Source organism: Herpailurus yagouaroundi, unplaced genomic scaffold, assembly GCF_014898765.1.
Source record: "Herpailurus yagouaroundi ecotype Mexico unplaced genomic scaffold, PumYag 163, whole genome shotgun sequence".
Taxonomy (NCBI): Eukaryota; Metazoa; Chordata; class Mammalia; order Carnivora; family Felidae; genus Herpailurus; species Herpailurus yagouaroundi.
The window spans coordinates 30852256-30866150 of NW_024412404.1; the positions used below are offsets into that span (position 1 = coordinate 30852256).

The 13895-nt window shown below is 40.4% G+C and overlaps 1 pseudogene; it reads left to right on the forward strand.

Moving 5' to 3' along the window:
* The first annotated feature begins 7579 nt into the window (after positions 1-7579).
* Positions 7580-8213, forward strand: LOC121037457 (60S ribosomal protein L26-like; annotated as a pseudogene).
* The last annotated feature ends 5682 nt before the right edge of the window (positions 8214-13895 follow it).

The window sequence follows — 13895 nt, forward strand, 5'->3', positions numbered from 1 at the left end:
TCTGAGATGCTACTATTACTTAAGCAATTACACCGGGCTAAGTTACTGAGACCAAAGAATTTGATTTATAAAAAGAAAACCGGCCTACATAATTTCTGGGGGAAAAAAAAATTGAACAGGAAAAAATATAATTCAATATAAATTCTTTTTAAAAGCCATCTTTAAGGACAGGAATGGACTTAGAAGACAAGGTTTTTATAATATAAATTGTAATCACGACAAAATGATAGGTCATTTAAAAAATTAGATATTGGGGCACTTGGGTGGCTCAATTGGTTGGACATTGGGCTTTTGATTTTGGCTCAGGTCATGGTCTCAGGGTTTGTGAGATCAAGCCCTCCGTGGGGCTCATGATGACAGCATGGAGCCTGCTTGGGATTCTCTCTCTCCCTTTCTCTCTGTCCCTCCCCCACTTGTGTTCCTGCTCTCTTTCTCTCAAAATAAAGGGGCGCCTGGGTGGCTCAGTCGGTTAAGCGTCTGACTTCGGCTCAGGTCATGATCTCACGGTTCGTGAGTTCAAGCCCCGCGTCAGGCTCTGTGCTGACAGCTCAGAGCCTGGAGCCTGTTTCAGATTCTGTGTCTCCCTCTCTTTCTGACCCTCCCCCGTTCATGCTCTGTCTCAAAAATAAATATTTTAAAAAAATTAAAAATAATAATAAAAATAAATAAATAATCTTAAAAAATCAATTAGCTATCAAAAAGAGGTTTACTCACTGAAACTAAAGATTGCATTACCACTAAAAATTTTAAATATAATGAGAAATGCTGAAAGCCAAACACCATAATTTTTATATACCTCTCTCCCCAAATTTATAATTGAAAGGTTAGTTAAAAAAAAAAAAAAGAAATCACATCAAGATGAACTGGTTTTTGTGAAAAATATAAATATTCAAAAGTAACATCAGAGCTAAGAATGCAAGTTATTGAATAAAATAGAAAGCATCTATTTCAACACATGAGACAGAAAATTGATACAGAAATCAATAATCGTTCCATTTTTCAAGTATAATTTCGGCATGGATCTTTGCAATGTCAAGTCAGTATTTTGTAAAGTCAAGGATTTTTTCCTGGACAAGGCAAAATACATATTATTTTAACCACATAAAAGTTTAGTGAATAAGTTTTTTGGTTGTTGTTTGTTTTAGAAGCGCTCTAGCCTGACCATCAGTGCTGGTGTGGAATGTGGAAAATGAGAGAAGGCCGAAGGGAAGCGTGTGAATATTAACTGAATAACCGAGAAGGAAGGCACCTGAGTTAGGACCTCAGATCAGCCAATGTGAAATTGTGAAGAAATCTCGATAGTTACACAGGCATTGCCTCCATACACAATCCCCTTTGGAGAATGGAAGCAAACATCAGGATCGTTTGCACCCAAAGAAACCTAGATTTTCTCCAGAAGGCCGGGTCAGGATTCTCGATTATTGGCACGTGATCATGGGTGTGTTCCTTACCTTCTTGGAGCCTCAGTCTTTTCTCCTGTTCAGTGAAGACAGGAGCCCCCACCTCCTTCATTGTCTGGATGTTGCAGACCGTGCAAGGATATTGCAGGAGCGCAGAGCACGTGACAGGCTTAATTTGTCAGTGCGGTCATTGTTAGGAACTCTTTTCGGAGTAAACATGTTTTATTTCCATGTGTTAGCTTTGTAAAGGGCAGGCCCAGTGCCTGATACTCAGAATCACAAAAGCTCAGGCTTGGAGGGTGTTAAAGATCATCTCCATTCCAAGCCCTCCCTCTTCATTCTGTGCTGAGAGTTCAAGAGAGTTCAAAGCAGGTTAATAACCTGGCACCTTCCTAATGAATATTTTCTAAGCAGATGTTTAACATTTATTTAGGAATTTTTAAGTCAGAATGACAGTGGAGTGTCTAATTTCCACTTCTTATACTTGGTAACCTTGCTTTGGGCAAGGCCTTTGTCATAGTTTTGCAATTTACCACTTGACTGATCAAAGTTAACTTCTCCTGAGTTGAAAGGCGAGACTCATTGCTTCCACTCAAGCTGTTTTGCAGCACTGAATCAGTGAATAAGAGCTGACATTCAAACATGAGTGGTAATTAATGAGTAGTTAGCATTATATAATGAGTTTCTAAGTCTCTACACCTTAGAGTTTGCATGCCAGCGTATTTTGAGTTTGCTTGGCAGTGTGGTATTCTCTTGTTAAAACCAATCTTAATTCTCTATACCCTGATAACAAGGTTAATTTCTTCTATCCAAGTGAGGTTACACCTGGCAATTTCTCGATGGCCACCAAAACAGAAATGGGCCTTAGGGTTGTATGAGACCAAGTTTTGTAATGAACAGAGATCCCTACAGCTTGATTTTGCTGAGACAGACCTCCTGCCTAATTCCCCACCATCGCTGTGACTGCCGCGGACAGCAGAGGTCGGGTGTAGACAGTAGACATAGGCTGAAGAACAGGAAGAATTGTGTCATCAACTAAATGTTCACGGGAAGGGTGCCTGGGTGGCTCAGTCAGTTAAACGTCTTGACTTCAGCTCAGGTCATGATCTCAGGGTCCGTGGGTTCGAGCCCCACATTGGGCTGTGCTCTGAGAGAGGATGGGATCCTCTTTGGATCCTCTGTCCCTCTCTCTCTGCCACCCCCCTCACTAGCTCAAAAATAAATAAATATAGTAAGTAAATAAACAGTAAATAAATAAATAAATGGTCAGGGCAGAGCCAACAAAAACTCAATTGTGTGGACAACTAAACCATTTTCTCTGAAGTTACTCTAAGTTGTGTGGGTAGGATCTACAGATAATAATTGCCTCCCTCTCCTTTGCTTGTCTAAATATTGCATAAATAACTACTTGATATATTCAATGTTGATGTTGGCACACGAACAGATAGACAAGAGTGACTGCTCATTTCAAAATTTATAAATCCAGTATAAATAGTAATCAAACCCCAAAGGAGAATGCTTAAAAATGTTCCTGTTTAAAATTCACAATTGCATTTAACTTGCCTGATTTCAACCCACACACTTATGGAGCTTAATACAAAAACACTTTCGGTCTATATTTAAAATAATGTGACATTTGACAAACTATTCAAATATCAAATTTAAAAATACACTCTGCTAAAATTACAGTTTTGACATCAACTCTAAACACATTACTTGCAGGATTAACTTGGGGTCTCTTTCCCCATACACCATGTATATACAAACACACACACAACATAAAGGCTAAAGAACAGTCTAGAAAAAAACCATCTGAGAACATGCCCTGAGAAGATATTTCCTATGTCAGGGTAAAGAAACTTGAGTAGCTAATGGAAAACAATTATTGCAAAATTTAAGTTTTCTTTAAAATTAAAATTTAAATATTTCTTAAAAATACACAAGAAGATCTCTTAAGGATGCACAAAATCCACCTGCCTCACTCATGGAATGTGCTAAACCAGACATAATTCCTTAGCCACGTCATGGAAGCCAAATGGCATAAATTCTTCAGATGCTGAACCTGGTTTAAATAGCAACAGTAAATCTCCTTGAGCTGTGTGAAGGGAGGAAGAGAAGAGATCGAATATTAAAAAAAGGTCCAGGGGCGCCTGGGTGGCTCAGTCAGTTAAGCGTCCGACTTCAGCTCAGGTCACGATCTCACGGTCCATGAGTTCGAGCCCCGCATCGGGCTCTGGGCTGATGGCTCAGAGCCTGGAGCCTGCTTCCGATTCTGTGTCTCCCTCTCTCTCGGCCCCTCCCCCGTTCATGCTCTGTCTCTCTCGGTCTCAAAAATAAATAAACGTTAAAAAAAAATTTTTTTTTAAAAAGGTCCAATTCTTTCTTGTTGCTTTATGACCTAAGGGAAAATTTAAAGCTCTCCTTAAGCTAGAACTGCAAAAATTAATTTTTTAAATGTTTATGTTTGAGAGAGAGACAGAGACAGAGAGACAGAGCATGGGCAGGTGAAGTGCAGAGAGAGAGAGGGAGACACAGAATCTGAAGCAGGCTCCACGCTCTGAGCTGTCAGCACAGAGCCTGACACGAGGCTCGAGCTCACGAGCCATGAGATCGTGACCTGAGCTGAAGTTGGACGCTTAACTGACTGAGCCACCCAGGCGCCCCTGGAACTGCAAAAATTAAAAGGGAATTTGTTTTAAAACACCCAGCAATTTACACAACTGGGGCTGAGACTATTTGCCTTTATGTCACAGTGCTCCTACTGTCACCGCATCAACTTTGGGCTACACAAATTTGACTACATGCCCTTGGTGGTTGTGTCTAAACATGTGATAAGTCAAGAAATGTTCAGGGAAAAGAAGGTGGAAAAGTAAAACGACTAATAAAGTTGTTAGTCTCAAGATGAGACTATTTTACAAAATTCAAAATAATGCCTGTCCGGTAAAAAAAGAAAAGAAAAAGAACATCCAATTATTAACATACATAATTTAGCTTTTGTGCAACATCCACGGGATTTTTTTTTCAATCTTCACATCTAACTTGCTTTTGAAAAACAGCTTTACCGAAATATAATTCGAATACCATTTAATGAATCCATTTAAAGCGCATAACTGGGGCGCCTGGGTGGCGCAGTCGGTTAAGCGTCCGACTTCAGCCAGGTCACGATCTCGCGGTCCGTGAGTTCGAGCCCCGCGTCAGGCTCTGGGCTGACGGCTCAGAGCCTGGAGCCTGTTTCCGATTCTGTGTCTCCCTCTCTCTCTGCCCCTCCCCCGTTCATGCTCTGTCTCTCTCTGTCCCAAAAATAAACGTTGAAAAAAAAAATTTTTTTTTTAAATAAAGCGCATAACCCCATGATTTCTAGTTGTGTTGTACCACCACCACCTCAATCAATTTTAGAACATTTTCATCACCCAGAAAAGGAGCCTGATATCTATTAACAGCGACTCTTCATTTCTCCCAGATCCGCGGCCCTAGGAAGCCGTTAATCTACCTTCTTCTCTATAGCTTTGCCTATTTTGAACATTTTTTCCAAATGGAATCATACAATGTGTGGTCTTTTGTGACTGGCTTCTTCCCCTCAGATTATTTTCAAGGTTTTTCCATGTCATGAGCCTCCTCACTTCATCCCCCCCCCCCCCCGCTTTTTTTAAGGTTTGTTTTGAGAGAGAAAGAGCGCAAGCTGGCAAGGGGCAGAGAGAGAGAGAGAGAGGGAGACACAGAGTCTGAAGCAGGATCCAGGCTCTGAGCTGTCAGCACAAAGCCTGAGGTGGGGCTTGAACTCATGAACTGGGAGATCATGACCTGAGCTGAAGTCGGTCGCTTAACCGACTGAGCCACCCAGGCGTCCCGCACTTCATCCCTTTTTACAGCCAAATAATATTTACAACCATAACCAAAGCACTTTTAACTGTGTCCAGTGAAGTTTTGACATATGTGTTGTCCTTTTCATGGATCTCAAAGCAGTTTTTGAGTTCCTTTGTAATTTCTTCTTTGACCCGTTCATTGTTTAGGAGTGTGTTAATTTTCATGTATTTGTGAGTTCCCCAGATTTCTTTTATTATTGATATCTAATTTAATTCTGCTGTCCTCAGACAGCATAACTTGAATGATTTCAGTCTTTTTAAACTTCGTGGGGCCGGTTGCATGACCTCGCATGTGGTTGATCATGGAGACTGCTCCATGGGCCCTTAAGGAGAGGGTGCATTCTGCTGCTGTCTTTAACGGTGTTCTGCTGTGTTCCACTGGAGTATTTTATAGATGTCTTGTTAGGTCTGTGGTGTTTACAGTGCTGGTCAAGTCTTTTACTTCCTTATTGATCTTCTGACGAATTCTTCCATCCGCTATGGGAAGGTGGATTTTGAAATCTCCAACTACTGTTGAATTTTCTATTTCTCCCTTCAGTTATACCCATTTTTTTGCTTCATGTAATTTGGGACTAGGTTATTATTTTGTTTTTAATTATAAATTTTTTTTTTCTCATTGGATAATATATCTGTGCCTCAATTCTTTTGAGGTAATTTTCAGGAAGCTTTATGAGACTCGGAACTGACAACTATTTTTAAGGATCCATCCCTCCTATTAAACAATAGGCAAAATTAGGTTAATTTGCCTTACTTTATAATACAAATATAACAGCAACTTTGTTCATTACTTTACAAGATGGGTGTGCTGCTAATATTAATTCCAATGCATTTGTAATATTTTAAGTATTTGCGCAGTTTCCAAAAACCATTAGATGTTTTAAAAAAAATTTTTTTTTTCAACGTTTATTTATTTTTGGGACAGAGAGAGACAGAGCATGAACGGGGGAGGGGCAGAGAGAGAGGGAGACACAGAATCTGAAACAGGCTCCAGGCTCTGAGCCATCAGCCCAGAGCCTGACGCGGGGCTCGAACTCACGGACCGCGAGATCGTGACCTGGCTGAAGTCGGACGCTTAACCGACTGCGCCACCCAGGCGCCCCCAAAAACCATTAGATGTTTTAGAAATGAAGTGTGTTTGTCTATGAATAACTTTTATGTTAATTATAATTCCTCCTTACTGACTTACTAGAGTAGGCATTCATATATTACACCAAGTTAGCTCCCCTGGAATAAAGCCACACTTTGGCATTTCCTAACTACTAAAATTGAGATTTTCATCCAAAATCTGCTACCAATGTATTCTTTTAGTTTTCATTTTTTCATTTTTATTTTAGAGAGAGAGAGAGTGAGCTGGGGAGAGGGGCAGAGGGAGAGAGAGACAGAGAGAGAGAGAGAGAGACAGAGAGAATCTTAAGCAGGCTCCACATTCAGGGTGAAACTCGATCCAACAACCCTGGGATCATGACCTCATGAGCCGAAATCAAGAGTCAGACATTCAACCCACTGAGCCCCTCAGGCGCCCCATCCAACTTATTCTTTTAACCTAGAGAAGCTTCTTTTGCTTTCTCTGCCTTGACTTTCTTGATGTAAAGTAGAGATAACATCGCCTGTTTGCCTAGTTCATGAGGATATCGTGAGGATAAACTAGCCAATGAGACACTTAGAACATTAAATGTTCTTAACAAGTGCACTTTTATAACCTACAGAACTTAGAGAAAATGATTGCTCACATATGACAAAAACAAAACAAAACAAAACAAAAACAAAAAAAACCAGCATTTGCAAAAGACCAAAAAAGAAAGATAATGTGCCAGGTCACACGCATAATTCTTGGAGGCAGAGGCAGAGGCAGTGTGAGTGGCTGCTCCCTTCGGGGACTGCCCAGGACTGATTTTTACTGAGCATGAGCACCTGAGCCAGGCACAGGTCTCAGCTCTTTTTCATCATCACTTAATCCTTACAATCATCTAAGGGAATAACTAGTTTTATCCCCATTTTACAGATGAACTAACTGAGGCTTTCAGAGGTTAGGGGACACGGTCACACTCTAGCTTAAAGATAGGCTTCAACCAAAGCAGGCTCATTGCAGAATTTTTTTTTTTTTTTTTTTTCTGATTCACTCAACTGCATTGCCTTCTCAAAGACTGTAAGATAGCTTCTCTTTTGACCTGACAAGTTCATTGCAATTCCCAATATTAGAATCAAAAGCTCTGGATCAGGAAGATCTCAAAGACTTTCTATGCATATTAAAAGGAGATACCATTTTTCATCTATACGATTGGAAATTATGAAAGGATTGATAATACCTAGTGCGGATGAGTGTGTAGGAAAGTAAGCACTACCAAAAATCATGTACAATGTGTATACTCCTACTGTTTGGAAGGGCAAATTGTCAGTAACTCTCAAAAAATAAAATTTAAAGGAGACTGCCCAGTGCCAGGTAGATGGTCACCATGAAGTTCAACTCCTTTGTGACCTTGGACTACAGCAAAAATCTCAAATGCCCCCTCAGTGCCCCCTTGCACATGCACAGGAAGATCCTGTCTTCCCCAATGTCCAAGAAGCTGCAGCAAAAGTACAACGTGCCAGGCCCATGTAACAAGGATGATGAGGGCCAGGTGGTTCAAGGACACTGCAAAGGTCACCAAAGTGGCAAGTTAGTCCAGGTGTACAGAAAGATATATGTCATCTACATGGAGTGGGTACAGCATGAGAAGGCTAATGGTACAACTCTCCATGTGGCATTCACACAAGCAAGATCTATTTTCTCACCCCTAAGAGGTGGTTCTCACTAGGCTAAAACTGGACAAAGATCAGAAAAAAAATTCTTGAATGCAAAGCCAAATCCTGACAAGTTGGAAAAGAGAAAGGCAAATATAAGAACTTAACGAGAAAATGCAAGAATGAATATAGCCTGTTGTGCAACCATGGTTTAATTGTAGACTTTTAGCCTGACGTGTATTCCTTTGAAACTTTCCAAGATGTCTCTCAAACATTTCGTTTCATTCTTGTTTTGTTATTGATACGTAGCTCTGTAAATCTGCTTTTGTTGTTTTGATTAATAATTTTGTGAAAACAAAATAATAAATAACTATACACACACACACACACACACACACACACAGGAGAGAGTGAGAGATTGAGAGAGAGACACCTGGATGGATCAACATTTGGCATTATTGTGGATAGGGTATGGTATTGAAATAGGGGAATTAAGTTAGTCTATTTATGATGATAGCCAACATTTACCTGGTGCTTGGGTAGTCTTTAAAACATTTTACATATACTAACCGGTTTAATTCTCCTAACAAATTTTGTTTGCATTTGACAGCTGAGGAAAGTGAATCACAGAGATGTTAACTTGTCTAAGCTCATACAGCAGGTGGCTCCAGAGTACCACCTATACCTCATTGCCTCTTATTCTAGAAGTTCAGATTCCTCTCTTCACTCCACTCCCAGAATGCTCTGCAGTCAAGCTTATATTTCCAGAAAGGAGATGGGAAACACCTCTCTGGAGGATATCACGAATCCTGGAGAAAAGATCCAAAGATATTGACAGTGGGTGTCTCCAAAGAAATGGCTGAGCCAGATCACCTTACAGTGAAGTCCAATCATCAAGTTCCACCCCTTACTTAAACCTTCAATCAACTTTTTGTCACACAAGGATCACAAGACATCTAGGGAAAGCCTCTAAAATGAAAGACAGAGACCAAAGCACATAGAAAAAAAGCAATTTGGAAGAGAGACTATTCAGACATGTAAAAACAGAAAAGACAAAATATTTTTTTGAAAAATAAAACATAGGTTATGAAAAAATCAGACAACAAAAATAGTTGTTGGGAAATCCAGCATAATGGTAGAAATAGTAGCAATAATAACTTCATAGAAGAGCTGGAAGATAAAGGTGAAATGGAGCAAAAAGATTAAGATGAAAACTAGAAGAAAAAGGCATATGGAAATTAGACAACCAATACAGGAAGTCCAACATCCAAACAAGGGTAGCTTCCGAGCAAGAGATCAGAGAGGGGATGGAATTATCAAAGAAATAATATTAGAAAATTTCTCAGAGATGAAGGATACAAATTTTCAGTTTGAAAGAATCCATTATGTAACCAGCTTAGCCAATAAAAATACATTCACACTAAGGCTTATCATTATACATGTTCAGAATACTGGTGAAGCAGAGAAGTTTCTTCAATAGTTTAAATATTTTTTTTAAGTTTATTTATTTTGAGAGTGAGAGAGAGAGAGAGAGAGAGAGCAAGTGGGAAAGGGGCAGAGAGAGGGAAAGACAGAATCCCAAGCAGGCTCTGCACTGCAGAGCCCGATGTGGGACTTGAACTCATGAAAGGTGAGATCATGACCTGATCCAAAGTCGGACTCTCAACTGACTGAGCCACCCAGGTGCCTCAATAGTTTAAATATTTTTAGCCCATTCTCTTATCACTTGTGTGGTCTATGAGAAGTCCACTGTAAGTGGTAAGTGGTTAAGTCCTAGCATTGTTCCCTCCGTATGTAAGACGCCCCTTCTCCAACTCCTTGCTTCTTTCAGAGTTTTCTCTTTGTCTTTGATTTTCTGCGGTTTGAAGAGGATATGCCTAGGTGTAGATTTTTTGGTATTTTTCTTGTCTAGATCCTCGAGCTTCTTGGATCTGTGGTTTGGTATTTGTCATTAATTTTGGAAAATTCTCAGCCATTATTTCTTCAAACGTTTCTTCAGCTCCATTCTCTCTCCTCTTCTGGTGTTCTAAGTATGTGTAGGTTATATTGTTTGAAATTATGCCACAGCTCTTGGGTATTCTGTTCTCTCTTTGGATTTCGTTTAGAAGATGTTATTGACATATCTTCAAGCTCACTGATTCTTTCCTTAGCCGTGTTTGGTCTACTGATGAGCCTATCAAAAGCATTCTTCACTTCTTGTTGCAGCATTTTAGTTTCTAGCGTTTCCTTTTGATTCCTCATTAGATTTTTCATCTCTCTGTTTACATTGCCAGTCAGTTCTTGTTCTACCTTTTCCATTAAAATCCTTCACATATTTATGTTAAATTCCCTGATTGGTAATTCCAAAATCTATGTCATATTGGAGTCTGATGCTTGCTTGATCTCTCCAGACTGTTTTTTCTTGTCTCTTTGCATGTCATATAATCTTTTGCTGAAAGCTACAAAGGATGTATTAAGTAATAGAAACTGAGGTACAATGGATTTTAGTGTGAGATTTATGTGAATCTGGCTAGGAGTTGGGCTGTGTTTAACATTGCTGTAGCTGTAGGTGCAGAGGCTTCAAACTCCTTGTGTCTTTTTTTTTTTTAAGTTTATTTATTTATTTTGAGAGGGAGAGGGAGCGCATGAGTGGGGGAGGGGCAGAGAGAGAGAGAGGCAGAGAGAGAGAACCCCAAGCAGTCTCTGCACTCTCAGCGTGGAGCCAGATGTGGGGCTCGAACCCATAAACCGAGTGATCATGACCTGAGCTGAAATCAAGAACTGGACACTTAACTGAGCCACCCAGATGCCCCTGTGTCCTTGTTTGTAACTCCTCTGTTGTCTTTGAGTTTCCCTAATAAGTTCTTAAGTAGAATCTGCACCTTACAGCTCTCTTTGAGCTGTAATCCACTTTTATTATACTGAAGCCATGTTGATGTGGTGGTAGGAGGTAAGGAGGGGAAACATTCATAATCTTAAGAGGAAATCTCCGTCTTGCAGTGGGCCTGTGTCCCTGGGCTGTGGGTTCATGTTTCCCAGAATTCCCCTTTTCCCACCTCCTCCTTGTACTCCCTCTTCCTTCCCCAGCCTTAGTTGAGATAGGGATACAAAAGGAAGCCGAAGTTAGGGAATTCCCCCCCCCCCAGGTGAGATAAATCTCTGATAAAATCCTGACCCCTGGAGGGGCACCTGGGTGACCTGGAGCCTCTTTCGGATTCTGTGTCTCCAGCTCTCTCTGTCCCTCCCCCACTCGCACTCTGTCTCTCTCTCTCTCTCAAAACTAAATAAACATTAAAAAATTAAAAAATAGATTGACCATTGGAAACCAGCCCTTTTTCATGGAGAATACTCTAGACCAATTTCAAAATGGTCACTTTTACTGTCCCTCTGCCAGAGACACAAGAGAATTTTTCTCAGCTCTTCACCATGAGAGCCTGATGGAGTTCCTGGAGGCACATGAAAGTGTGGAGACCCCCGCCTAAGACTGCAGGCCCCCAGGAATTTCTCTCTCTTCTGCTAGATTACACTCATCCTCCACCAGTTTGCCAAAATTGTCGTGTAAGTGTACCCACCAGTTAATGGGAGGTAGGAAAATTGATTTCAGCTGTGATTTTCTGTCTCTTCAGATTTCAGGCTGGCAGTTTGCCCTATGACCTCAGTTCTCTGATGAGCCCAAGAAAAGTTATTGATTTTCAGTTTTTAGTTTTTTTCTTATAAGGATGGGAGTGATGAATTCCAAGCTCTTTACAGGTTGGGGCTGAAGCCAGAAGTTGATAAGTTTCCAAAAGCTTCCAGAAAAAGAGGGGGGGGAAGAAGTCACATGTGAAGATCAGGAGTCAGAATGACATCAGGCTTTCTCACAGTAACACTGGAAGCTTGACAATAATAGGGCTACGCCTTCAGAATTCTGGGGGGAAAAAAAAATCTAACCTAATATTTTATACTTTGTCAAACTATCAATTGAGTATGAGCATAGAATAAAAATATTTTTAGAAATGTTTAAACATACAACTACCCAAAAAATTTCCACTTGTCACCCTACGCTTATCTGGAAGCTGCTTTGCTCAGAATAGTGAGATAAAACAAGAAAGAACAACAGCCAATGTTGAAAAAAGAGTTCCTGATAAAAATATACCCAGGCATTGGTTGGAATGCTGAACATACCCCTCCCCATAATCCTCCAGTCAGGATCGTTCCGGTAACTCTGCACATCAGCTACAACTTTGGTGGTCTGACATATCCAAGTGCCCTTTCCCAGCCCTTGGCTTTGCCTGTACACACTGAGGAAGTACCATGTGTCATTCACAAAGTATAAAGAGGGGGCGCCTGGGTGGCGCAGTCGGTTAAGCGTCCGACTTCAGCCAGGTCACGATCTCGCGGTCCGTGAGTTCGAGCCCCGCGTCGGGCTCTGGGCGGATGGCTCAGAGCCTGGAGCCTGTTTCCGATTCTGTGTCTCCCTCTCTCTCTGCCCCTCCCCCGTTCATGCTCTGTCTCTCTCTGTTCCAAAAATAAATAAACGTTGAAAAAAAAAATTAAAAAAAAAAAGTATAAAGAGAAAGAGGGACAAAAAACAAGAAAGAAAAGAAAACATGGGTACTGCTATTTTTTTGTCTTCTGGAGCTTTCTTAACTTTAGATTATATGCATGTCAAACTTGTTAAAATTATAAAAGTTACTTAAGTTTAATTTTTTAAGTTAATTTATGTATTTTTTTTTTTTTTTGAGAGAGAGGGATAGAGAGCGAGTGAGGGAGGTGCAGAGAGAGAGGGAGAGGGAGACAGAGAATCCCAAGCAAGATCCACACTGTCAGTGGATGCGGATGTCAAGACTGATGCGGAGCTTGAACTCATAAACCTTGAGATCATGACCTGAGCTGAAACCAAGAGTCAGACACCTAACCGACTGAGCCACCCAGGCACCCCAAGAATGCTTAGGAAGATGAATTCTCACTGCAAACTCATTGAGAATTGGTGACAACATTAAGTGAAATAACCTCAATTCATTCTAGTTTGAATGTTTGGTGTTTACCTGATAGAGTGAGCACAAAAAAGAGGCAAAGACTTTTAATTATCTTTTATTATTATCTTTTATTTTTGTATTGCAAGTGATGAATACTCATAAACTAACCTTTGTAAGCGTACCATAAAAGGCACTACATAAATGGTTACACTATGGCATCGCCAATATAACACTTTTGAAAAATGAAACAAATAAGTGAGGTCATTGCGGGAGTAAGTGCTTGTGGATTGGTTAAAAAATAATCCAGTCTCAATATCATAAGTAGATGCAAAAAAGTGCCGTGTGTCAGACTTGGCGCGCTCTGGAAACCACTAAATGACCCTGATAATGACAAAGGCATTGACAATAAAGATTCAAGTGAACAGCTCAAATAATACTGTTTCATGAAATGAGGGAGGAGTGAAAACGGTGCATTACTAAATCAATATTATCTCATGTAACATAATGATTTTGAACTCGTATGGGAACCAAATTGATTATTCTAAGTAAAATAAAAGGAAAATGAATTAACTTCCAAACTGTTTCCCAAACACATCTCCCATTTTTGTTGTGGAGGTGGTAATGAATGACAGCAAGATAAACCTAATGGTCGTTCCTCAAGAGCTGAGGCCATCATTTCATATTTGTATCTTATGCCCATCTTACAAAGGAAGTCCCTTGCCTCCCTCTCTGCCATATCACCCTGTTTCTTGTCTTCACAGCCTGATCACTAAATGCCATTTTCCTGTTTATTTGTCGGTTCATGTGCTGAAAGTCCACCTCCCTCGTGAGAATGTAAGCCCGATGAAAGGAGGGGCCTTGCTGTCTCACTCCCACTGAACGCATCCCGGAACTTACCCAATGCCTCCCAGATCATAGGCATTATTAAATTAATTATGTCAAAACTAATTCAAATTAATTAAATTTGTCAAAAC